The sequence below is a fragment of the Sus scrofa genome, chromosome 14 (assembly GCF_054392235.1).
Source record: "Sus scrofa isolate SSC_HxYL_T2T_F1_AM1 chromosome 14, Sscrofa_HxYL_maternal_Yorkshire_Landrace_v2.0, whole genome shotgun sequence".
In the NCBI taxonomy this organism is placed as follows: Eukaryota; Metazoa; Chordata; class Mammalia; order Artiodactyla; family Suidae; genus Sus; species Sus scrofa.
In genome coordinates this window covers 58326556-58354255 of record NC_139396.1, presented here as the reverse complement: position 1 = coordinate 58354255, position 27700 = coordinate 58326556, and the positions used below count along the sequence as shown (strand labels likewise).

General features: G+C 42.8%; 2 long non-coding RNA genes across 10 annotated transcripts in view; one reads left to right on the top strand and one right to left on the bottom strand.

The window, feature by feature from the left end:
- The window catches only part of LOC110256790 (uncharacterized), a 396755-nt gene that overhangs the window by 339774 nt on the left and 29281 nt on the right, over window positions 1–27700 (top strand). For 2 of the 4 annotated variants that reach the window (XR_014826189.1, XR_014826187.1), the window contains 2 exons: window positions 10316–10517; window positions 11487–13035. This is a non-coding gene — a long non-coding RNA (uncharacterized LOC110256790). Of the gene's footprint in view, window positions 1–10315; window positions 10518–11486; window positions 13036–15931; window positions 18040–27700 lie in introns of those variants that run through there. The other 2 variants (XR_014826190.1, XR_014826191.1) reach the window with 2 other exon arrangements.
- Window positions 13129–27700, bottom strand: part of LOC106505934 (uncharacterized) — a 630811-nt gene continuing 616239 nt past the window's right edge. For 3 of the 6 annotated variants that reach the window (XR_014826183.1, XR_014826180.1, XR_002338784.2), the window contains one exon: window positions 13129–18317. This is a non-coding gene — a long non-coding RNA (uncharacterized LOC106505934). Of the gene's footprint in view, window positions 18318–21721; window positions 22056–27700 lie in introns of those variants that run through there. The other 3 variants (XR_014826179.1, XR_014826182.1, XR_014826181.1) reach the window with 3 other exon arrangements.

Genomic DNA, 27700 nt, shown 5'->3' with positions numbered 1-27700 from the left:
CAGCAACGCCGGATCCTAGCCATGTCTTCGACCTACACCACAACTCATGGCGATGCCAGATCCTTAACCCACTGAGCGAGGCCAGGGATTGAACCTGTATCCGCATGGATGCTAGTTAGGTTCATTAACTGCTGAGCCATGACAGAAACTCCCAGACAAGCTTGGTTTTGATCTTGCTTCCATCACTTGGCAGTCATCTGGGCACCCGACTTCATGTACCTGAGCCTGTTTCAACATCTGCAAAATGGGAACATTGATGCTTATAAGGCTGGTTATGAGAAATGAATAAGGTCCATAAAGAACTTTTAAAATATGCCTGGTGCATAGAAAGTGATTAAATCATAGTAGATATGGTGATCCTGTTGCCCTGCCTACTTTCCTCCAGGTTTTACCTCATTCTTAGTAAAAAGACTGTTTCTTAATTCCTCTCTGATATTGGTCACCTGGAAAACAGGTGTGCTTGCATTTAGTGGTTAAGGTGAGTCATGTTTGGGGTGCTACTGTGTTAGCAGATGATTCTCCTGGCCTTTCCAAAGTTCTTGCTGCAGTACCAGGCTCAAATGTATTTTGGTAAACTCAAGTTTGGCCTCCTGGCATCCACCAAATCCAACCATGCTTAGAAAAACAGAACTAGAACAGACCACCTGAGTCATTTACTAGTCCCCTCTTCACCCCATTATACAGGTAAAGAAAATAAGGCCAGAGACAAAAACCCAGGTTTTGCTTCCATTGGAAGAACGCTGTGAATTTGCAATCATTTCTTTCTTTCCTTCCCTCTCTCCCTCCTCCCTTCTTCTTCTCCACCTCCCTTCTTTCCCTCCCCTTTCTTCTTTCCTTTCACATATGATTCATTCATCACATTGCATTAGCTGAAGTCCTACTGTGTGCCCATATTAGGTATACTGGTAAGATCCTTTAATCACAACCTATACACATCAATTCCATCTAGCTTAAGAAAAATAAACACATTTATTGGGATGACATGGAGGTATCTCAGGTTGTGAATATATATAGCTGGACAACCAAGATTCAAGAAAGGAAGGAACAAGGGCAGCTGTGGGGTCTTCAGTGGAGGAGGGGTTTGTGGGCCTTCACCTCACCATGCTGGCATTAAAATGCCTTGCTTTTCACCTTACCACTTACCAGTTTCCAAGAGAACTTTGATTGGTGACTGCCCCTGGACCAGTCAGCCATGATCAGATGAGCAGGGTCATGTGATACATCGCTTAGGGTGTATGTGGAAGTAATGTAAGATGTTTCCCTGATGGAGAGAATTACCAGGAGCCTGGCATTCACCTAAAAATGTGCCCACAGGCATATATTGGGCTGCTGGAATTGAAATGAAAGTCTGCCTTCAGGCTGATGAGTATCTGGCATAAAGGGAGCCGCAAGTTTGGGTCTTTTTTTTTTGTCTTTTGTCTTTTTTTTTGTCTGTTTTTTTTTTAGTTTGGGTCTTAAGCAGCCGCAGTCACTCTTCGTTCATTCAAGCATGAGCACATGCAGTCCCCAAAATGCAGGCTCTTTGAAGTCCAGGAATATGATTCTGACTCAAAGCTATTACTGCTGGGCCTGGCTCAGAGTCTGGGACATAATTGGTACTTGTATTGGTCAAAGCATGCTAGGTTCTGCTGCACTAAGGCACTAATCCCTTCATTGCTGTATCTTAAATTTACAAATATTCATTTCTCGCACACACTTCCTATCCAATGCAGTTACTCCAGGGTCAGTATAGTCATTCGTGGATCCATGTTGAAGGACGTTCACCCTGAGGAGCTCATTGATTTCTGCAGCTGTGGAATGTTTTCTAGAGAAATTTCCTGGTAGTGACATATATCGCTTCTGTTAATAGTTCTTTGGTCACAACTAATCACATGACTTTTCCCAACTGCAAAAAAGGCTTGAAAGTATAGACTTATAAAGGAACACCGACCACCAATGATAATAGTAATATCTGCCATTGTAGTCAATTAATACTTTCTCAATAAAAGACTGAAAACGGCTGATATTTTTAAGCCCTTACTATTCTCCACATGTTGTGCTAAATGGAAGACTTATTCAATATCTCCTGTACTTCTCATAGCAACCCTATGAATTGGCATGGTTATGACTCCTATTTTACAGATGAGTAATTGGGGCACAGAGAAGCTAAGTCAAATACTCAAGTTTATGCAGATAGAGGAATGAGGCATCACACCCTGGCTGTCAGATCCTGGAACCTGCCCTCTCAACAAGGAGTTACCCATTCTAACTACTGGGTAGGCACATCGGCTACTCACTACACTGCAAGGCAGAAATGTTGCAAGCATGGAAGAGGCCAGGGAAACAAGGACTGAGAAGAATGAATTGAATTTTTCTCCCCAAGGACAATGGTCATGGAATGAATTGGGGGGGATAGTCAAGGGTCTTTGAGCTGGACTTTGAGTTTTTATAGGAAGAACTCATCAAGCGATAAATAAGGAAAGTATATCTAGTCTGAAAATGTCCACTCCTCCAAGTCAAGGCTTTATTGTGTTCACAGCTACATCCTCAGTGCCTAGACAGTGTCTGACACTTAGTACCTGATCATCAAACACTTGCTTTCAGCCATGGATGAAATGAAATGAGCCATGATACAGTATAAGCTCTTGAGCAATCCAGGCAGCAACTGCCAGATGGAGCTATGACTAAGAAGAGGGCAAGAAGATGTCTTTCTGGAAGACGATCTGTTTGCAAGAATGGCAATCCAAGATTGGACTGGCATCTTTGTGAGAAAACCATGAGCTGGAAGAAAGCAAGCCAGAGTCCCCAGTGGCATCCTGGGCTGAAGGTGCATGGGTTTAGGGAGCACCCAGCTGTTTCTAATCATGAGTGAGCTGTGGATCTTCCCTGTCAGCATCCTCCTGTTTGGGAGACAAGAACAGATGAATGGAATGCGGAGGATGGACATGAGCAAATGTCATGACTGCAAAGCAATGGCTGGAGGGTCATTGAGATGGGAGCCTGGAACTTTATCTCAGTTAAATCCCACTGCGTTTTCCGAGATTAGAATGAAGGCTTTCTTTTCTTTATAGGCTTGTTTTGTGAATGTTTGCCTTCTCTGCTCATGACATTCTATAATAGTATTAATAAAAAAGGGAGTGGTGGTGGCTATCTCCTGCTCCTGTCTTCTTTTTAATAAGGGAATTTTACAACATACTTTTAAAATATGATCTGGTAATTGGGTCACTGGTCTTTGAGATTCTTCCCAGGAAAATCAGTTGTTTTCATGTTGGTGTCTTGGTGCGCAATCCTCTTTTGGCAAGTCTCTTAGGGATGATGTAACAGATAACAAATGTGTTCAAAGCCCACACACACCATCTTTTGAGCTTGATTTCTCAGATTCATGAACCTTTTGGACTCGTGGTCCTTGAGGATATGATTCCAACTGGATCATATCCAATAGCCCACAAACTAGACACTAAACTTTTAAGCTGTTCTCTTTTTTTGCCTGAAGGTTCCCTCTTTTGTTGCTATACATGTTGCCTGGCAAAATCATTACCACCCTTTTCTGTGTGACTCAGCGGCCACCTCCTCTGAACAGGTGCTTAACTAAAGGTGACGTGGCAGAACCAAGAACTTTGAATCCAAGCTCTTTCCATCACTCCACGCCTCAGAGGAGTAAGAGAGAATGAAGCAGAAACTTGACTGTGGTTTTCTCATGATGTCACCTAACAGTGTTGAGCCCTAAGTGCCAGGCACTGTTCGAAGTGCTTTGTGTGGATGAGCTCAGTTAGCGTGGGGTGACCAGAGAGTCAGGTTACTCAGGACATCTTAACCTCAGTGTCCCAGAGCAATGAGTTATAGTGTCACCATTCCCTCTCAAAAATTTCCTAATTTACAAGATAAATTGTAGGCTCATCTGATTTATTTCTTACTATAGCTTTGTGAGGCAGATACTGTCATTAGCCCCATATTACAAGTGAGGCAAGTAGGAGTCAGAGAGGTGACATGACTATCCTAAAGTCACACAGCTAGGAAAAGGTAGAACGATAATTTGAACCCAGATAAATTGAAGCCATGTTGTAGAAGGTAGAGTTGTCTTTATCTCCAAGAATTAAAGAAGAGAGGGTGATGGGTCATTAAGAGTGGGGAGACATTTGAACCCCCGAATGGCTTTATAGAAGTCAGGGTGGTAATTTGATCCTTTTATCTATTCATTTAATATATATTTATTGAGTGCGAGGGTGTGCTAGCATGCAGGTGCTGGGTGCAGAGTTGTGAGTCTGCGTGTATAGAGTATGAGTATAGAGCTTTCTCCTATACTCCCATTTTACTCTAAACAAAGAAGCCCCAATTAGCCTCTCTGGATAAATCTAAGGTACTTGGGGGCCTACAGAATATTTTCTTAAATAAAAACTTTTGGCCACAGTAAAAAAAATAAAATCACCCACATTTAAAAATATTTCTTTGGTGGATGCGATAATATCCAGTTTTCTTTCTTCCATAGCAGGAAGTTGTTGCATGAAGTAGTAATCCCCCTCTTTAAATGAGAATTACTCCCTAGAGCTTAGCCAAACCCTCACCTGGGCCACATGAATCATTAGGTCACCTTCCTGGTTCCTTAAATCATTTGTTTTTACAATTCCGGTTTACATGCAGCTTCTTCCTTAAGTTTTCTTGTATGACTTTAAGTTTTAAATATACTTATTCACTGAATTTTCTATTGATTCTTTTCTTTTTTTTTCTTTCTTTTTTCTAGGGCCACACCTGTGGCATATGGAAGTTCCCAGCTAGGGGTCAAATCAGAACTGCAGCTGCCGGCCTGCATCACAGCTACAGCAACTTGGGATCCTAACCGAGTCTGTGACCTACACCACAGCTCATGGCGATGCCAGATCCTTAACCCACTGAGCGAGGCCAGGGATTGAACTCCTGTCCTCATGGATACTAGTCTGTTTCGTTTCTGCTGTGCCACAATAGGAACTCCCTCTACTGATTCTTAACCTGTTGAATTCTAAGTATTTTTAAAAAATAACTCCTTTCATGCTGTAACTGCCTCATGTGATGCTCAAGGAAGACATTGCTAATCTATCATGACTCTCCTGACAGTTGAGACCTAAAGACACCTCCACTGCTGATTACTTTCCCCACCCAGCTCCAAGCAGCCCCTACTAATCAATCAGAAATGGCATATACAGTCAAACCTATTTGTTTTTCTGATTCTGTATCTATTGAAACTCCTTAAAGGTTGAAATGTATATTTTATTCTTTACATTTCCCCTGTCCCTCAAGGCAGGTCTAATGCTGAGACTTTCCCAGTGTAGTGGGGGAATTAAGTGTTCCATGGTAGGCCACATCTGAGCCCATCTGTCTGCCCACAGGGTCTATTTATTGGGCTTCTGGAAAAGGGGCCCAGTCTTTTGAAGGGAGGAGAGGAGAAAGAAGAAAACAACTGCAGTTAAGTGTCCCTTTCTCCTCCCCCTCCCCACCCTCTTTGAAAAAGGAGAAAAGGAAGAACAATACCAGCCAGCCAAAAGCTCATTAACACACTTGACCTTCGAAAGAAAATTAATTCCAACTTCACACCTACCGGCTATGTTGCTCAGCTTTGTCAAAACGTTGGCATCATTAGAGAGGAGATGACATGGCTTGAGGGGACCAAGAGTCTGCCACCTCCCCACACTGGGCTGAGTTAGTAGGAGCTGGCAGGAAGCACGCGGAGGCGCCGGGCCTGTCAGCTTTTCACTGTGGATTAAGCTCCCTTCTGCTGGCTCTGGAAATTGTTATCACTGTTGAGCTGCCCCTTTGATTCTTACCAGGCTCCCTGACAGTGCAGCCCTGCAGAGGAATGGCCTTAAGGGTCTTTATGTTGGAGGGATGGCAGATTGTGTGTGTGTGTGTGTGTGTGTGTGTGTGTGTGTGTGAGAGAGAGAGAGAGAGAGAGAGAGAGAGAGAGAGAGAGCGAGAGAGAGAAATTGCTGGAGAATGTGTGTCTGCATGTGTCATTTGTCAGTGTATAGAACTTGGGCATGTAAGTATGTGTGTGTGTGTGAGAATATGAGTGTGCGTGTGAGTGTGGGTGTGGGTGTATGTTCATGTGGGGACCTAAGAGGGTCTGCTTGGGTATCTGTGTCTGTGTATGTACATTTGGGTGGATATAAATGTCATCCTGTGTATTTGTGGGTATATGTGCTTTGCCAAGGGCATTCATGTAGTACATCGTGCATGGGAGGCATATGTGCATGCATGCATAGAATGTGTGTGATCATGATCATGTATATGCATGTGAACAATGCATGGAGACTATGTGTGCAAACCTAAGTAATTGTGAACATGCGTGCAGTGTGACCTTGTGTATGTGTTTGTGTGTACATGTCCACATTCATGTGTATATGAGATTGTTTTCAGTACCACATGCCTCCCAAAAAGTCTCAAGGCATGTTTGAGCACAAGCAAATCATAGACACCAAACTCCCTCCTACTTTTGTTAATGATGCTAACATTTGGTATTGAAAAAAATTAAGGTAATTATTGTGAAAAATGCCAGAACTTTTTGGACTTCTAGACTCTTATTATTTTGATTTTAAGTTATTATTTTGAAGTTTATCAGAATTGGGGGAACTTGATCTTTTCATTATTTGGAGCCTCTTTTGGACCCAGTTTATACATGGGCCATGAAACACTGTACACAGAAGTGTGTATGTACAAGTGTGTGTGCGCACAAGCATGTGCATCCATACTATGTGGTCATTCACATGGAAAGAAGCTGCCTGTGAAGATAGTTTTTTGTGTACATTCATGGTCAAGCTTCAGTTGAATTTGAGGTTATATACAGAACTTCATCTGTATCAGGTACCATTTTTGGTGCTGCGGGGCAGGGAGAGAGATTGAGAGAGAGAGGGAGAGAGAGAAATGAATAAAATTCCATTCCTGCCCTTGAGAAGTTTCTTCTTTCTTGTCAATTCTAAATATTTAGTTATAGATCTTCATGTTTTTTTGTGGAGTTGGATTCTGAAGCCATGTCCAGGCTCATCATGAAGCCATTATTGATTAGTGATGTCTGCCATAGACATGGGATGTGGGGTTTGTAGCAAGTATGTTATTTATTTGCCTGAATCAGAATATGACACCCAAGATGGCTTTTTGTAATCCTCAATGTCCTTATTTTGTAGCTGGATAAACTATGTCAGAAAAGGAAGGGAAGTTGTTTAAGGAGTGCTAAGTTTAGAGAGAAGGAAGTGAAGGGCCTAGGGTACAAAACTTAGGGAGGCCCTGCGCTTGGTTCCATGAAAATGCCTCTCTCACTTTGCCTGCCCCTGAGTGTGAGTGCTTCCCTACATTGTGATGTCTCATTTGTTTCACCTTAATCCTAGCCCTGACTCAAAGTCACTTTAAAAAAATACTTTACTAGAGTATAGTTGATTTACAAGTCACTTTTCTTTGTGGGGGGCAGATTTTTGTTTCGGGATGTGGGGTTTTATTTTATTTTATTTTTTGTTTTTTTAGGGCTGCACTTGCAGGATATGGAAGTTCCTGGGCTGGGGGTCGAATCAGCAGAGCTGCTGCAGCCGCCAGCCTACACCACAGTCACAGCAATGTGGGAGCCAAGCTGTGTCTGTGGCCTACTCTGTAACTCACAGCAAAACTGGATCCTTAACCCACTGAGTGAGGCCAGGGATCGAACCTGTGTCCTCATGGATACCAGTCAGATTCATTACTGCTGAGCCACAATGGGAACTCCCACAAGTCACTTTAAAAAAAAAATCACCACACACTCTACTTGGAGACAGAGAAAGTTCAACAACCTGTTTATTAGCATTTGTATAATTGAAAGTAATAGAAATCAACTGAAGCTTAAGAAAAATGGGAATGGGGTATCTCAAAGAACTCAAGGGCAGGGGTTTAAGTAGACTGAGGAATGGCCTTGAACTGGGACTCTGGGGAGAGAATTCTTTGTTTCTCACACTTGCTTCCAGTATTCTTTCTGGGCTGAATGGCTTTCCTGTTCCACTAGTTACCAACTCTGTGCATTTGAGAAATTTTCTTGCTTTTCTCATCTCTACAATAATTACATTATTCACCACTTCCTTACCTCCTTATCTTGTAGAGTTGTGAGGAGTAATGTATGTAAACTATTCAAATGACTGACGGAGTAAGTGATGTCATCATCATTGTCCTCACCACCAGTACTATCACCGTCACCACTGTCATCACCACCCTCACCATCATCATTGTCACCACCACCATCACCACCATCACCATTATTTCAATCATCAGTCATCATCATTATTCTCATCATCTAAAGCCCATGGAATGGCAGTCTGATTTGCTCCAAGTGGGCTAATTCTGATCCAGTTAATTATGGCCACGTTAGATGTGGACTTTCTGGGATCCAGTCCCTGTTGATTGTTGACAATTGGTGGTAAGGGTGTGAGCAAGGCAGAGATTCCCAAAGTTCTGGAGTATGCTCTGACTTTGTTTTATTGAAACAGGGCTGAGAACAGTGGAGGGTTATTTTCTGCTCCATTTGGATGTTTTTCAACCCATCTCTTCACCAGCTAATGACCCCAACAATGGTTCAATTTGCTGTACAACCATGCTTGCTTAGACCCAGGTTTTGAAGTTTGAGCCCACTAATAGGGGGCTGCATTAGTCCACAACTGGTTTTGATTTAGGGGATGCCACTGAGCCCATTGGATCCAGAGTAGGTAGGATTTTATGATGTGGGGATGGCAGGGGTGGAGGACAGCTGGATTGGGGAAGGTCTGAAGCTTTGAGTATTTCTGAATCATGATGGAGGTGAGGGAGGGCCGAAAACCAAAACTCCAAGTAGAATGAGGATCCAGGAAGGGGAGATGGCAACAGAATGTAGAATGGAGTCTGGAGTACAGTGGCTTTGTCTGATGGCAAAGAAGAAGGAGAAAGGGCGGCAGGGGAAGAGAGGAGGGAGAAAAGAGGAAGAAGAGACAGAGGAGGAAGGGAAGAGGAGAGGACTGAAAAAAAGGAGCAGTAGCTGATGAAAAAAAATGGTGAGGCTGCTGCTGTTGATACATCAATGAAACTGATAATGATAAAGGTGAAGATGAAAATGTTTCTGAGAGACACCCAGCTTCAGGGAAGCAATGTTCTAATTAACACCTACCTCTGGAAATGGCCTCCTTCTCTCTCATTACGCTCAGACCTATAATGCATATCTGCCCGCCACCCCATCCCCCAGCTCCCCCTCCCCCAAGAAGAAAAGAAAGGACCTGGAAGCACCCCCCCCAACAACAGTTCCAGAGTTCTGGTTGGAAGGAGGGTGCTCAGGCTTGGAGACCTCTGCCCTGCGGTGGAAAGGGGGCTTTAAGGGCAGCTGGTAAATCATTTACCCCTATAGCTGGATAGAGGAAATTGCTGATCCCATATCACCAACCCCTGGAGGTGGAGATGAGGCCCCCATGACACAGATTTCTTCAAGGGTGGAAAATATCATAGTAGCTTTTCTTCTGATGTCGATATAAATAGATCTCACTTTTTCCTTTATCTAAGAAAGCCATGGAGGCGTTAACTAAACTAACTGCTCTGTATTGAGGAATCACCACGTACTTGGTGCTGTGTTCAGCTTTTACATATCTCTATTTTTTTAATTTTAATATTTTGCTTTTGGGGGCCTCACCCACAGCATATGGAAGTTCCCAGGCTAGAGGTAGAATCAGCTGCAGGCATATGCCACGGCCACAGCAATTCAGGATCTGAGCTGTGTCTGTGACCTACACCACAGCTCACAACAACACTGAATCCCCAACCCATTGCTGCTGTGCCACAACAGGCACTCCCAATTTTTACATATTTTTCAATCTCCATATGAACAGCATGTGAAAGTTTTTTTTTATTAAATTGAAGCTTATTAAATCACTGACATGCAAATATTGCTAAAGTATGAAATTGGCAATCCCGTATGACTCATCCTATTTTCATTGCTGTCGTTGTTGTTGGAATCTCCGAGACGTGAAATAACTTACCCAGAGTTACCCAGCCCCACTGTTAGGATAAAGTCTTTACCATGATCACCAGCTCACATGATCTAGATGCTGTTACCTCCCTAGTCTCAATCCATAGCTGTTCCTCTCCCTCCCCTTTTCTGAGCCTCAGTTTTCTCACTTGCAACTCAGGATATAACAGAGAAACTGCCATTGGTTAAGCATTTAGTATGTTAAGGCATGTGCTAAGCCCTCTACCCCCATCACCTGCTTTTATGCTCCCAGCCCCTCCCTGATACAGGGATTACTCAGAGCTGATGCACCTAGAGGTCTGGGCTCCATGTCTGCACATGGTAGAAGCCCAGCTAATGTCTTTATTTTCCTGACTCTGCTTTCAGGAGCCACCGCAACAGAACAGGAGGAGAAAGTACATCCCATAACCAGGAGTTAAGCCACCTTCCTCTGGGGCCAGTGAACACATGCAAGGTGAGGAGAGGTCCTAGGAAGTCAGAGGGAGGAGAGGAGCGCAAGTCTTCCAGATGTCTCATTGTGGAGCATCAACTTGTCCCTCCTGCAGATATGGATGACCCCTCATGGTCGGTGAGTTTGATGAGATGCTATGCCAGACCCTCTTGATACAGCACCTGTCAGGGAATAAAAGGGGCAGGGGTGGGGGGGGGGGTCAGAAGGAAGCAACGACTTGTCGGGCACTTGATGGCTTTGTTCTACCATTGGGTCTCTGGTCAAACCATTCATTCGCTAACCATGCATTGAGCTGGGACTGTCCTAGGTGCATCCAGTAGCTTCTGATCTCACTGTCTGCACATTTGTGCATATTTGACTCTTTGAAGGCTGCAGCCCCCCTAACAGGCCCTCTACCAGCAGCTGGTCCAGTTCCCCGCATGCAGTAGGTGCTTAGACATGGATGGTTGAATCAGATCATGTTGCATTGGGGAAGAATGGTATTGACCTCTGTGAGTTCTTGTCTAGGCACCTTGTAGGTGCATTGGAATGCTCAGAAAACATTTGTCAGATGGAAGTGGAGTGGAGTGGAGAAGTTTGTATTTGTTCCCAAGTCTGGCTGAGGTTTGCGGAGAGGAGAGGTAGGGCCTGTTTTTATTTGCTGTCGCTTTGGTTTGATTTTCACCGTATCAGCTTCCCTGGAAGGGAAGGGGCCCCTCAGGTGAATGGCGAGGAACCCCAGATCAGGCCTGGCTTATATTCTCATAACTTTCTCATATTACCAGCTCTGGATACCAACGCATAGGCCGCCTCATTGTGTAACAGTCCCCCAAGAATTCCGGTGGACCCCTCGATCATCCTAACTCCCCCAAAAACAAATCCCCAAGCATAAAAGCCAGGCATTCCCTAAAGTGAGTGACCCCAAGCCCACGAACGGGGCACCAAAGGCAAAAAATAATAGCCTTCCTTCATTCTGCCTGAGGCTTGTGATGCAACGCCATAAAGCATTTGATTTAGGATATTAAATGCCATTGGTGATGAGAACGTCGTGTAAGATTTGCTTTGCAACGTCTTTCTTCTCAAACTGTCATTAAAAATGATTTATAGGTGAGCCCAGCTCTGAGAAACAACATGATTGGAATTGAGGGCTGGGGAGATCGGGTTTCTCCCGGGCAGTCTTGCCACTCTGTCCACAGTCCCAGAGAGGAAAAGCCTGCAAGAGAGACCACAACCTAGAGTTTCAAAGTCAAGGGCTTGCGTGGAAGGAACACGTGTTCCCTGCTGAGGGGAAAACAATGAAGCCTTGTGGGACATGGTAAACTGCCAGCTTCAATAGGTGGATTCCAGAGAGCCTGGCTGGAGGAAGCTCCTCCTGCAGAGGCCCAGGAAAGTGAGGTCTCACCCAAGACCAGACTGGCCACTTTCCAAACTGGACTTGAAGTGTTGCTGTCAGATTTTTTTTTACATAATAAGGAGCGGAGAGTCTCATTGGTATTTTTATCACATGCTTAGTGCTTGTCACAGCAACCCAATGAATCAAATGTTATTGTTATCATTCCTATTCTACAGATGGGAAAACTGAGGCTCAGAGAAGTGAAGTGTCTTACTCATAGTTACACAGCTGGATTGAGAGGATTTGAACCCAGGCTGCCACACTCCAAAACCCACAGGCTTAAATCACTATGTACGCTGAGTCATAACTTAACTCTACAAGTTCCCTAGTGGCTTAAGGATCCAGCATTATCATTGCTGTTACACAGGTTTGATCCCTGGGCTGGGAATTTCTGCATGCCACAGGTGCAGCCAAAAAATAAAATAAAACAGAGTGACTCCAAATACCCCTTTTGCTTTACCTTGTCCATCTCTTTCTCCCCCCAAACTGTCAGTAACTAAGCACGAACTCTGGGACACTTTCCTGGGTGCTTGCTATATGTTATTCCTGACTCTCACTATTAACTGCTAAATTGGAGGTGACTTTTATCATATTCAACAGAAGATTAAGGCGTAAAGACACACAGCTAATAAGTGGCCAAGCAGGGAAGAAAAATTAGCCCGATTGCAAAGAAAATCTGCTTGCCACGAGGCCATATTATGGTGTAATGGCACTGAAGCACTGTGTTGGGGTCTGAGAGTAAGAATGCTCCTTATAGATCAGAGTCTTCTGGAAGTCATGGACAGATTTAGAAGTTAAGGTGGTTTGGGATCAGGGGATACCCTGGGGCTTGATGACTTTGGGGTTTGAATTGCCTTTGCCAGTTGGAGCAAAATGGATGAGCTGCTCTAGATGAATTGATAGTCTAAAGACAGCATCACTCCCTTCCCTTTTTAATTGTTGTAGTTGCTATGAGATGGTTGCTATGGGATGGTTGGAGTAGTTTTCCCTTTTGGAAGTCTTCATGAACATTTGCTGAGTGAGAAATTAATAGAGATCATGAAAGGAGGAAATATTTGAAACAAGAAAAGAGAAAGAGAGGAGAAAAACAATTCATCCAAAATTGAAAATCAGGGAAATGTCCACAGACTTGTTTTGTATCATCTGTAGAGTGTTGTGTCTTGTTCTGTGTCAGTCATGATAAGTTTGATGTACCGCAGTAACAAACGGCCCTCACATTTTAGGACTGTAAATAATAAACATTTATTTCATGTTCTTCCAACATATTCATTATGTTTCCGCTGGTAGGATCAGTGGGGGTTCCTTTGCTTGTTTGTTATTATAATAACTTAAGAACTGAGGCAGAGTTCTTATCTCTTTTTTTTGTTTGTTTTTTAAAGTTTTATTGAAGTGTAGTTGATTTACATTGTTGTGATCATTTCTGCTGTATTACAAAGTGATTCAGTTATTCATATACACACATCCATTATTTTTCAGATTCTTTTCCTATATAGATTATCACAGAATATTGGGTAGAGTTCCCTGTGCTATACAGCAGGTCCCTGTCAGCCAGTCATTCCATATGCTGCAGTGCACCTGTGCCAATTCTAAACCCCTAGTCCTTCCCTCCCCCCAGCCTGTCCCCTTTGGTAACCATAAGTTTGTTTCAGAGTCCTTATCTCTTTATGTGCCTCCACTGTAATTGAGGCAATGGAAGAGTCTGGGGTTGGGAGGATGGTGCCCTGGCTTTTATAGTTTCTACCTGGAGGTGATGTGTATGTCATCCCTGCTGACATTTCATTGGCCAAAATAAGTCACATGGCCATGCCCAGCTTCAAAGGGATAAGGACAGTGCATGTCCATCTTGTTTCTGGGTAGGGGCAGTTTTAGAAATATTTGGTAAATAGTGCCAGTGAAAACTATAGTGTTTACAGTTTTAATTAATTGCAAATACTTTGTATGAGTTTAGAGATAGAACTTCTCTGCACAGACTTGGAAGATCTGCAGCATTGACCCATTGGGACCAATCCGTGGTTGTCCTTTAGAAGAGGAATAGACTCAGTTTTGCTGCTAGCCTCACCTGGCCCACTTCACTCATTTTGGTTGGGTGCCTGGCTTCTGGGAGCATTTGTTGTGCAGACGTCTGGTTTGGAAGGATGAAAGTAGCCACTCTGAACTTGCTCTGGCATTTTGTTTCCATCACCAGATGCTCTTGTAATATATTTCCATCCCAAAGATGAATAATGCTAATACCCTAGAAGTGCCTTGTGCAGCTCAGGGATCAGACCCGCTGGCTGTAGCACCCAGGCTTGTTGGCAACAGTGGGACTGCATAAGCCCACGAAGAGGGTATTTAAGGGATTCATGAAGCTGGAGGAGGGAGTGTGAGTCTGCAGGAGGAATTGCGGAGCCCATGGCCCCAGCGAGGGGATGCCCAGGCTAGTGGGAGCTAAGGCAGGCAGCTGTTTTTCCTGGGAATCTCTTGTTTCATTTGAACTGCCATTACCTGTACAGCTCCCCTGGGCTCCCAGCATCCTCATATGAACAAGGCGTAGGAAACTTCCTGTGCAACCAGCAGCTTGGGCTGAGATGATATATTCTCAGCTGTGACCTAAATCAGTATAGAAGGACTACAGTGGGAAGGTATAAGGTTGTACTCAACAAAAGCAAGTGTGTCGGTTAGGGGAGGTTAGATTATGTTGCAGTAACAAACACCCCAGAATCTTAGTGACTGAAAACAACTAGAGATTATTCTCACTTGACATGTGGATCTTGGATCAGCAGAGTCCATGCAATTTTGTTTCTACTTATGGTAGCCGCTCATGGTAGGATAACAGATTAGCCACCATCTTCAAAATTGTCAGTCTCCATCCTAGAACGAGATAGCTCTGGAGGGTCCCATGTCAGCAATCAAAAATTCCTGTCCAGAAGAAGCACATCTCTTCCACCCTTCATATGCCCCACTCAAGTACCCAGGCTCTGCCACTCATGGAGTCTTGGTTTCCTCTTCTGTACAATGGCTCAATCTTAACTTCATAAGATTGAGTTGAAGCTTAAATGGGCAAGAGTATTGAAAGCTCTAAGCAGGGTGCCTAGAGCAATGCCTGCTAGCAATTATTGCTATTATGGGACCAATTTGAGAAATGTAATTATTGGAAAGCTACATTAAACTCATCCAGATCAATTTAGTTTAATAAACTCTGCTGTGATGCTGTGGGGATGCATGGATAGAAACAGACATATCTGGTGAACAAATTTATGAATGACCACCATATTGGGAGAAGAGACTAATGTTTTTATAAACACTACTCTATAAATATAAAAGCATGATTAGACAAGGGCATTGTTGTCATCAAAAATTCAGTGCACCCATCCTCAAGGCCACCAGGCCTCTGTACTTGCTGTTCCCTTTGTGTGGGACACCATTCCCTCTGCTCTTTGATGTGCTTCTCATCATGTAGGTTAACTGCCATCACCTTGTAGAGGGCTTCCCTGACCACTTTATCTAAATGGACCCCTCCCTAGCCTAATACCCACTCCCCATTCATTCTATTGTGTGTCGTTTGAAACTTTTTCTTCCTAGTCCTTATCATTACCTAGGCTGATCTCTCAAAAAAAAAAAAATGTATATGTTTGTATTTATCTACTATCTTTGTTCATTCTCCCACACTAGAATGCAAACACCACTGCAGCAGGCCCCAAAGATCTTCATGGTTGTATCCCCACCATCTTGGACAATGGCTAGCATTGTGAAATACATTTGAAATAAATACCTGACACCCCCCCAGATATGCATGGATGAACATATCATTGACTACAACAAGTAGAACGCATACTTTGCTACTCTCCTCATCCACCATGCCAGGCAGGCATTAGGATCAGTCTCATTTTGCAGAGGAGAAGACTGAAACTCTAAGAAGTAAAATGACTTACCTGAAGCTAGAACTAGAAAAGAGCAGAGTCCATATTTTAACTGAGATTTGCTGAAGCTTATGTCATTTCTGCTGGGCTCTGCTGTCCCTCAAAAGGCAGCTATTCATGAAACCTCTTGGACTATAAGTTAGGCATGGGACCAACTGCTAAGGAGGAAGGGATAAATTCTAATTCATGGTCTTTGCTTTCCTTTCAACAGAATTCCATTTTGCTAGACTAGGCAAATTTATTTAATATTTGATTTACAGGTGGTAGTGGGTTGAATGGTGGACCCTGAAGAAGATATGTTCACATGCTCCCCCTCAGAACCTGTGAGTGTGACTTTAAGGGTCTTTACATATGTAATTGGGTTAAAGATCTCAAAGTAGCATCATTCTGGACTATCTAGGTGGGCTCTAACCTTAAGCAGAAGTGTTAGACAGAAGAGAAGAAGACACAGAGAAAGATGCAGACAGAGATTAGAGCTACATGGCCAGGAACCACGGAAGCCAGGAGCTACCTGGAGCTGAAAGAGGCAAGCATGTGGCTCTTCTCTAGAGCCTTGGAGGGAATGTAGCCCTGCTGACACCTTGATTTTGGACTTCCGGCCTTCAGACTGTAAGAGAATAAACCTCTACTATTTTAAGCCACCACATTTGCTGCAATTTGTTACTGATGCCCCAGAAAACAAATACAGGTTCATATATCGGACATGATAAAGTTGTTTATTTTGACATTGGTTATATTCATTAGAAATATCAGTCTCCAGTCCTTTGCCCACCTCCTTAGCTGCCCTGCACCCCATGCTCACCCATGTTCTGATGTCATGTGCTTCCATCCAAAGACAGAACCCCACAGTCAGACAACCTCATAATGGACTTGGTATCTAGTACTACAAAGCCCTTTGTAATCTTTCTGACACACACTCCCTCCCAAGTATCTATGCTCTGTTAGAAATCTAGCACTGTAAGTATAAGGTACAAGTGAAGTGCAAAGAACTTAGTAAATAGTAATTGCCTAAAATCCCAGCTCCACCAGTCATAGAGTCTTGGTTTCCTCTTCTGTAAAATGGGCTTAATCTTAACTTCATAAGACTGAGTTGAGGCTTAAGTGGGCAAGTGTATTGAAAGCTCTAAGCAGAGTGCTGGCATTCAATGCATGCTAGCAATTATTGCTATTATGGGACCAATTTGAGAAATATAATTATTGGAAAGCTACATTAACTCATCCGGCTCAATTTAGTTTAATAAACTCTGCTGTGATGCTGTGGGGATGCATGGTGAGGTAGAATATTGCATATACTCTGGAAGAACTGGCTGAGATGTTCATCATAAAGTAATTATGCTGGGTTAAACGGTTCTCCTTAAGGAAGGGCAAGAGCCTTGCCAAAATACCCAAATGGCCTGTTTGGGGGAGAAATCAGGGTTAGAGTCCAGTTTAGCAAAAAGGAAAAGGCCACATCTTAAACTAAGCCCTGTAAGAAGCATATAGAGAGTAAAAGTACTTCCATATTTCCGTTCAACAAACCAGATGGCAAGAAATGTAAAATCAAACCTATTAGGAGAAGACAGAAGAAACACATTTAAGTGACTGTTTTCATCTATGCGTAGCATGACATTGATGAAAATGCGAATTATAGTTGCTAAAGGGAGGATCTTTCACCAAGAGATGTCTTTGGTTACACGGTTCAACATTCTTCTTTTGGTCCAACACTAGAAGAAAGTCCATGTGACATGTTAGTGTCTTGATCAGTCTTCGAAAACTAATGGCCGAGTCAAAGGCTGTCAAAGGGCCCTTTTCTCCTCTTGGCCTTTAAAGGAAATATATTAATTTGCACATCACGTCGTTTCCCAGCATTCTGGCTGCCATCTACCATTCTCCTGCGGAAAAAGAATTCTCCACAATGCCCAGAAGTGTGAGCATCACTGTCATTTCTTGTTGGATTTTGTTTGTTTCCAACAGCACATGTCCAAGCTGTGTACAGATTCACTGCTTTCTCATTAATAAACCCAGCCTTCAGAATGTGGCAGCTCCAATTCTCAGCCTCCTCAGCACTCTTCAAAGATGCTTTCCATTCCTCTGATTGGTTCGAATCGACCCTCCAACCTCATTAACCTGAATCCCATCTCTCTTCTCTCCAGGGGGAGGAGAAACACACCAGCCCTTCATCTTCCCCATTCCTCTTCCTCTCCACAGCCTGGGACAAACTCTCTGGAGAAATCCTCTTGTGTCAGGCATGGCAATCACCGGTTTCCTCAAGCAGAGTTCTGCCTGGGATGACGGCGTGTGTTTTTCATTTGAAATGAGTCCACATCTGGGACTCACTTAACTTGATTTGGGAAGTCCTGTGTTTCTGATCCAAAAAAACAAAACAAAACAATTTTTTTTTTAAATAAGCCTGATTTCTTCTTTTTTTTCCCCTTTCAGTGTGGACTCATTTGTCTTCCATTAGATTTAGCTTAGAAAGAAGAAGAGAAGAGAGGAAGAGAGACAGGGAACAATGAACACTGAATCGACTTGGCTTCAGAACCTCCTTCCCTTGCTGGCTGATGAGGCCTTAGGTCTGTGGACTGATTGAATTATCCCACTTCCATTGAAAGGGAGAAGGCAAGGAAGGAATCCTCTTCCTGATTGCTGTCCCTTTGGGTTTCCTGCCTAGAAAAAAAAATGGTGCAGGATGAAGGGAAGGCTATTAGAAACCACAAAGAAGCAAAATCAACTTGTGTATTGGCTGGCCTGAATTACCAGGGTATATACTCAGAACTTTATTCCATATTAACTGGAGAGCCCTGGAGGATATCTGGGTATAGAAAATACACGATGGGTCCCACGCCCTAACTAATCTATTTACTGGGATATATAGATGATGTACCCAATATGAGAAAATCCAAATGTAAAAATCAGATGTATGTGGGGGATGTGGCGTGACATGCAAAGATGATGATTTACATTATAAAAATTCATTTTTCCCCACAGGAATACTCTATAATTTAAAAAAAATGGCTAAACCCTCTACTTAAATTTTTATCTAATTTACAAAGACTATGAGTGTTACATATTCTACTTCACTATAGTTTCTAAATAGCTAAACCCCGTACTTAAATTTTCATTTAAGTTTCCAAAAATTAGTGATACATGTTTTTTTTTTAAATATAGTTTTTATAAGAGCTAAACCCTCTACTTAAAATTTTAATCTAGTTTTTTTTTTTTTAATGCAGTTTTTTAAGGACATTTGCCCAGAGTGGAGCTGTATCTGTGAGTCATAGCAACAGAGTCTAAGCTTTGATTAAACTTTGATTAAAAATAATAATACTAATAACATGGAAATATTGTATCTGTGAAAAGTAGAAAACACACACACACACTTTGGGGTGTAATCTGCCTGAACTGTGCTTGTCAAAACCCCTGACTCTCCAACAAATCATAAATAACTTTGAGTTTGAAGTTTATGTATTGCTATAGCACACAATAGTTATTTACATTTTTATTATGATTGTATAAGAAGGGTGGAGATGGGAGGGCTGAAATACACTGCAAACTCTGGCATCTGCCAAACCTGGGTTCAAATCACTATCTACCAGTGACTACCTCCGGGATCTTGAAAAAGTTAATCAATCTTATACATAATAATAACAACTAGTTTATGGGGCTTTTCCAAGGGTTAAATGAGCTAAGATACTTAACAAATAACTGCTGCTTGATACATTTTAAAAAATGATTCAGAATCAGAATTATGATTAAATATGATGAAATAATGTGTTTAAGCATTTAGTAGAATTCCTGGAACTCAATAAATATTCAATAATGTTTAAGGACCTAGCCAAAGAAATAATCAACCCAGACATTCTTGAGTATGTTTAATGGAAAACAAGGGTTACATCAGCTGAAACAAGCCTATAATTAGGACAGGAAATAGCAGAGTTTAAGCTCCTTCACCAAGAGAACTGAATTTGACTTTTGTGGCAGAACCAAAATTTCAAACTGAGTTAGATCAGCTTTGGGAAGAAAATCAACCAGTCATCATGCCACAAGGACTCTTAAAAATCTCTGAAGAGTGCGTTTAGCTCACGTTTGCTAAATGCTTAAGGTTGTGATTCTAAGCTCTGGATGTGTATTAACGCAGTTAATGCTCAAAAGAGCCCTGTGAGGCAGGTACTGTTATTACCACATTTTACAGATGAGGACACCTGAACCACCAAGAAGTTCAGTTACTTGTCTGAGTCCACACACTAAGCAGCAGAGCTAGAAGGGACCCCGGAGCCTGCGTTTGACTAGGATCTTTACTTCTCGTGTAATTTCTCTGTTTAGATTCAGGTCAAAGAAAGCCCCCCTATCTGAAGATAAAAGATGCAGATACTATAAATTGTATGGAAAACAAGACAAGAACTTAGCCTGGAAAGCCATTAAGGAAGCCTTGCTCGGAAGCACCTTCAGGGGCATCAGACCAGTCACTGTGGGCAATAAGAATGTTCCATACCGATTGGTAGCACCTCCCACCCCCCAAAAAGAAGTCCAATAGGAATGCTCCATACTGAATGGTGGCAAAAAAAAGTCCAATAGGAGTGCTGCTTCATATCAAAAGAGCCAAATCAAGCCAATCTGATGATCTCTTATAGAAGTCTATTTGGAAATCTTCAGTGCCTGGAGAGAAGGCTGCTTATTTGAGCTCAAATTTTTGTTGATAACAGTGTTGAGTTACCGCCCCCCCCCAACAGTGATTTTATATGTTCAACAAATATTTACAGGACAACTGCTGTGTGCCAGTCATGAACCAAGCACTGGAGAGGGAATAATGAGTCAGATTGTCTTAGTTGTCTTAGTTTCTACCCTCACGGAGTTTATAGTCTAGTGGGAGAAACATAATTTGAAAACTTTTTCATTAATGTAACTAAATTTTTGACAATTGAACATGAAAGAGAAGTCTAGGTTAGCATAAAAGTGTAAATATCTAGAAGTGATGCTTATAACAAATATTTAACAACCAATATAACCTGCCAACAATTATCACTAACGTGGGGCTGAAATAACACACATGCCTGTTCAGGGTGGGTCCCTTTTGGGTCGAGCTAATCTGGGCAGCAACAGACCACAGGCAGGTCTCTTAAGGAAGTGAGTTTAATTTTTTAAATTAAACTTTTGATTTTGAAATAATTTCAGAGTCATATTTGGTTGCAAGAAATAATACAGAGAGAGCTGGTATACACTCCATCTGGTTTCTCCCAAATGGTAACGTCTTGTAAAAAACTTTAGTGCAGTTGTGAACCAGAGTTTAAATATTTTTAAAAATAATTTTTAAGCCGAATTTTGAATAGCTTCTCTATGCTCACAGAACAGAAGTTAAAGTTTACAGAAGGGGAAGTTCCTGTCCTGGCACAGTGAAACAAATCTGACTAGGAATCATGAGGTTGTGGTTCGATCCCTGGCCTCGCTCAGTGGGTTGAGGATTTGGCATTGTGGTGAGCTGTGGTGTAGGTCACAGACGAGGCTTGGATCTGCTGTTGCTGTGGCGTAGGCCAGCGGCAACAGCTCTGATTAGATCCCTAGCCTGGGAACCTCTGTATGCTGTGGGTGCAGCCCTAAAAAGACAAAAAAAAAAAAAAAAAGTTTACAAAAGAGATGGGGGCAAAGCGAGTCTTCTTTCTTTTGTGCCTTTGAAACACCCACTTACCTCTGGAGTCAGATACTGTTATAATGTCTTGTATGTCCTTTCTTAAATATTTGATAAATTTAAAAACATTATTATCCTGTGTGCATACATGTGAGTATTTTTCCACTGTGCAAGTGAAAGCGTATTCTATCCACAATTGTGTGCCCTGCTTGTTTTGTTTAATATCTTGGCGAGTTCTTTCATTAAGGAGTAGATCTTCAAGAAGAGTTAGAGGAGTCTGGAACTAGAAAGTCATTCCCAGCAGAGAACAGACTGAGCCAAGGAAACAAGGACACTGATGCTGCATGAAAGGGGAAGGAGGCCACTGTGGGTGGAGGAAAGAGAAGGGGGAGAATGGTGGCCAGATGCAACTCTGCTTCTCTGTCCACTATTTAAAGGACTTTGAACTTACATTCTTCATGTGATCCATATTCTGAGGCCCAGGGTCACCTTGTGGTTGATGAGGACACTTCCGATCTCCTATGACAAACTTCCAACACTGCAGATCAGCTTCTCAGTGCATGGACCTGCCTGATGCAATAAGGCTAGTTGCCTCCTGAGGTCTGGAGAAGCATGCTGGTGTGACCACAGGACCTGCTGTTTTTCTCAAAATCCTACGTTCTTTCTCCTGTTCCTCTTTAGGACTTTCCCCAGCCACTGCAAGTCTTCTTAGACAGCCATGGACAAGGGGGGAAAAAAAAGGAGTGATGGGAGACAGCAATTCTTGCTTTTTTTTTTTCTTCCTCCTGTTTGCAAGAGACAGCAAGATGGAAAAATGTGCCTCTGATTATGACCCCTCTGTGCTTCCTAAAAGCTTCTTTCTGAACTTTTAAGTCTCCTCAAGTTTCAAGTCCTCTCCTTTTTTTCTCCTGTTCTTTTTTCCTCTATTTAAACTAATCTAAAAAAAGCTATAAAAAGCCTCTGACACTATAAATTCCCCTATAAACCTTGGTTTTATAGGTTTAATTGCCCCTTTTTACAATGCTGTGTGCCTGGGTCCTGAAACACTTCAATTCTGCAGGACAAGTTCAAATTCATAGCAAGAGTCTGGGCCACCCCATGATGGGGTTTTGAACTCGAGGAGCCCAGGAGGCACCTGGTTGTGGTCTCACCTCTGCAGTTTCTTTATAGGCAGTTCTAAGTTGCCCAAGTTGCCCAAAAGGGAGGCTTATTCCTTAGGGGAAAAGTTGCCACATCCTTAGAGAATGCCAAGTTTTCTGAAGGCCCAGAATTGGTTCTAGTTGGAGAGAACTCCTGTAAAAGCAGCATCCATACTAACACACTATTTACTGTAGCTGTACAAGCAGTCAGCATTTATCGAGTGCTAGTAATTCTGCAAATGCATTTTATGAGGGTAATCCTCACTGCAGCTCTATAGGTTGGGACTACCATTACTACATTTATTATAGAGAAGACATCAAGGCTCAGAGATTGAAGTTATTTGCCTGAGCTCATACAGGAGGACCAGGACTGCAATGAGAAGAGGAAGTCACTTAGACACAAGATTTAAGGAGCGCCCAAAGCCTCAGTAATCAAGACAAATAAGAGTTTAATGCAATATTGTAACAAAATGAAATTGACATACTATGACCTGCAGGCTGCCCACCTGATTTTATAAATAAAGTTTTATCAGAACCAGGGCCAGGATTAGGGTGCATCAAGTGAAGCTGAGTTGTATATGTGCAGGGTTAGATCCTGTCTTTAAACTTTTGAAATTTTTTCCATTGTGGATTCTTGGGATTCATTTTGATTTTTGAAATACTGCATTATGATATTATTTATTTCAATGGCGGCCTTTTTTTTTTTTTTTTTTTGATGCTCCCTTAAGTTTCAGACCCAAGATGAGTGCCTCACTTGCATTACCCTAGTCCTGGTCCTGTTACACACTGAGGACCATTGAACCCAGGGTGGCAGTCTGTTCATCCAGCTGACTTCCAAGTGATTAGGTATCATGGCCCAGGATGTCACAATTGCTCTCAAGTGTTGTTACTGCTGCTTTATGCAGTGGGACAAGTTGGGGCAAGATTTCATCTGCTCAGGCCAGAGTGGGGCAGTCTCCTGTATCACATTGTCTCAGGAATACCTAGTGGCCTCAAATGTAATTACCTTGGTTCTCCCTTGTAACACTATGTAGTCATCAATACCTTTAGTCTTGAAGAGGGAAGTGGGAAGACACTTCAAGGCACACTGTCTCATCTCATACCTTGGCAGGGTCCACATTTTGGTTCTATCTGCATTTCCCTCCCTCTGTCATTAATCATATTCCAGGTAGTAGCCAGGAGTCCTGGATTTCAGTTCTAGAATGGCTGTTGATTTCTCCTGGCCTCGTCTGTCAGCTTTTCTCTTCCATGAGGATTTCTCTGGTTCCTCAAACATTGTGCCCCTTCCTGTCCCTGGATCTTTGCACAGGCCATTCCCTTGACCTTGAATGCCTCCACCCCCTGCCATCACGTGGCTCCCTCTCCTTCACATTTTCTATTTATGGGTTTCTTCATCAGGAACACCTTCCATAAAGGCTCCCCAACAGTACCCCATACAGGGGCCCCTAGTCCCCACGACCTCTCCTTTGCCACCCTGTGCACACTGATATCGATTTACTTCATTATTTACAATGGCTGGTTTAATTTCTGCATTTCCTACCAGCCAGCAAGTTCCAAGTGGCAGGTCCAGGGTCAGCCTTGTCCACCACCTCACTGCCCATGCCCATCATGGACCTGGAGCCCAGCAGGAACTCAATAAATCTTTGTTAACTGAGCAAGTTACTCTATAGCCTATGATATTGTTCTTAACCTCCCAGAGCTCAAGGGTCCCACATGGAGAATGAGTCCCATTTGATTTCAAAGGGCCTCTGACATCCTATTGCGAGTCTGTGATACCATCTGAGGCCTGGTTGGGGAGGACACAGTACATTGGCATTTGTCCAAGGCCTGGGGCTCCTGTGGCTCCTGTGAGATGAGATGCATTCTTACTGACCACTGAGCCAGGGAAATGGAGACCGGTCTGGCCTTTTCATCTCAGTTAAGAGATCAGAATCTCTGACAAGACCAGAGATTATCTGCCCTGCCTGAATAGTCTGCCTCAGACTTGGGGGGCCAAGGGAACAGCTTGAATATTACCCGAATCCATGGAGGTTTCCCCAGGGGTCACTTTCCAACTCAGAGCCCAATTCCACTTTGGGAAAGAGGATGATGTCATTGATAGGAATTAGAGGCATCGAACAATAATCACTGACCTACATTAATGGTTGGAAGTAAATGAGGCTCCTTGTGTTTTAACATTTCAAATGGAGTCATCCAGGCTGGTTAACTTTCATATAGGCTGAAGGTTCACAACGACTTATTAGCAAAACTGGTTTGTGGGGAGTGGAGCATAGCACGATGACAGCACCATGCAAAAGGTTTTTCTGTTGGGTTTGGGTCTCCCACTGTTGTCTACCTGCCCTGTCTGAATTTCAGTGGGTAAAAGCAAACACCCTGGGTGTTCCTGTAGTGGCTCAGTGGGTTATGAACTGGACAAGTATCCATGGGGACGCAGGTTTGATCTTGGCCTCGTTCAGTGGATTAAGGATCCATGGTTGCTGTGAGCTGTGGTGTAGGTTGCAGGTGTGGCTCAGATTCTGCATTGCTGTGGCTGTGGCTGTGGTGTAGGCTTGCAGTTGCAGCCTCGATTTGACCCCTAGCCTGGGAACGTCCATGTGCTGCTGGTACAGTCCTAAAAAGCAAAAATAAATAAATAAAATAAAACAAAAACACCCCTGAAATACTCTGGTTCTTGGTGTGTGAGAAGGCAGAGGACTCCTGGGGACCCAAGTCTCACTCAGATCTTCTGAGAGATTTTGGTTAAGGCCTTTGTCTTCTTTGGCTTCCCACACGGCACCATTTGTGGTGTGCTTTGGAAGGTCCATGGGAAAAATTCTATAGGCTTTCTTTGTACTATAGATCAACACAGATGATGATTCTTATTTTACCTTCAGAAATGAGGATTCATTCTTACCATAGTCTGTGATGTTTTGTCATGTCAGGGATGAGACCTCAGGATACCTTTTTAATACTATTTGGGAGTTTCCCCATTCCTTCTTCTACAGAAAAAGCTGAAGTGGCACTCACACTAGGGTCCCAGGGTCAGTGAGTGGGTGCTGGAAGTAGGCAGCCTTGGTCGGAATTCTGATTGTGCTGCCTGCTGACCTGCAACAGGTTACTTATGTCTCAGATCTGTTCAGTCTGTACAACTATCCAGCAGGTATGATGATGACAGTTGAACCTTTGTCCCCATGTCTGCTGTGAGGGTCAGAGGAGAGGCCTTAGGTCAGGGCCTGGACCCTAGTTCACTGATTCACACATATCAGCTGTTATAATTGCCATTTTCCACCGTCTGGTTCTTATTTTCATGCTCTGCTACTATTGTCTTCCCTTCCTTCCCTTCTTGCTCCAGACCCCGCCTCCACCCCCTCTCCTATGACTTCATTCCTATCCAAGAGCTGTAGCCTTCTCACAGAGTGCCTCTCCCCATTCTGTAAACCCTTCCCTCCTTTTCAAAGCCCAGTTCTGAGACTGCTGTGAGGAATAAGCAAAATGGCACATATTCAAGCACCTGGCATATATTAGGAACTTAATAAATGGCTTACTGAAACTGTTGACTCTGAATTAAATGCCTTAAAAGAAATCTGTAGCTATAAAAGTGTGCATTTCCTATGTCTTCCCACAGCAAAATCTCTATTTTGGAAATGCTGCAATTAAAGATGTGTTTCTTTGGGAGAAGCAAATACAGGATTAGATGCAAATGCTGGCTTACACTTGCTCACTGATGTTGCACAGGGTGGTGTGGTAAACTGTATTAGCCACTTGCACCCTTGTGTGAGTGAGTTTCTCCATTCCTTACATACAAAGAGTTGAGGCTCAACTTTTAAATTGTGGAATGTGTGGCAGGAGAGATAGAGCAAGAGAGAATTGAGAAGTTGGTGAGGTGAGAGGGAGGGAAATTAGGAGGCAATAAAAATATGCTGAAAGAGGATGTAGAAAAGCCCTAAGGTCAAACTTTTCCCATGTCACAGTATGACTAAGACTTAACTCGTGTGTTTATTGAATGAATAACTGATTGCTTTCAAACTTATCCCTATACTTTCTGTTCCATTTTGAAGCTGGTGGCTAGATTTTTTTCATTGATTTTATCAGTCTGTACATTCCTAGGTTTTCTGTAAGGTTGTCCAAGTTCCAGTAAAATTTTCCCTTCTGATATAGTCTCCCAAGAGCAAGGGAGAAAGTATGTCTTATTTACTGTCTTGAATTCAGGCTGTCACACAGTGACTATCATATATACAATTGGTACACAGTCAGTATTTGAACTGAATATTCACCCTGTCCTGCCACCAGCTTATGTTGGAGTTTTCCACTTTAAATCTTAGGTCTTCTATGCTACCATTGTACCAGGCCTACCAAATCAGCTCTCTTTATCTATTGTATCTCCAGTCTAGGGATTTGTTGGCTTAAAAGTGAATGAAACTTCTCAACAATATTTTCTGCAATGTCTTTAAAAACTTCTGTTTGCTCTTATAACAATCTTTTTGGTTCTACAAATATTTCATGAATCTGGGCTCCTTCGTTATTTGATATTTGACCCAAATATCAAAGTTTGCATCTTGTCTCCTTTCAAGAGCAAGAATAGAGAGTGATGTGAGGCCCTGTTTAAGCAATTTCTTAATTTTTTTTTTTCACTGCTGAGATCTATGTAGGATCCACATTCGTACTCACCCACCCCTCCCCTGCGGTTTTTTGTACTTTGTATGAGTTCTCTTCCTGCAATGCCCTGAATACCTGACCAGGTGAGAGATTGGCAAGAAGAGGTAGAATTTTGGCCAGGCTGCACAGGTAGGGAACTAAGTTGCTACCATTTGAAATTCATTCATCCATTCACTTCATTCAGTAAGCGTTAATGGGGCATCCACTTCTGTTTAGGACCAGGACACAATGAATGGGGTTGGGCAAGATTCATTTCCTCCCAGAGTTTACTGTCTATGGGAGAGAGGTCAGACAGTTAAACAAGCGGTGACAATACATCATGACAAATTGGATGGCTCAGAATCTCAGAGATCACCTGAAATACCAAGTGCCCACTGGGTGCTAGGAATTTGTGCACAGTACTTTTTTTGTATGTATGTATGCACATATGCATTTTATTGCGTTGTAGTTGATTTACAATGCACAATACTTTTTTTTTTTTACAATTTCTCTGTCTTAGGTTTTTTTTTTTTTTTGTCTTTTTGCTATTTCTTTGGGCCGCTCCCGCGGCATATGGACATTCCCAGGCTAGGGGTCTAATCGGAGCTGTAGCTGCCAGCCTACGCCAGAGCCACAGCAACGCAGGATCCGAGCCGCATCTGCGACCTACACCACAG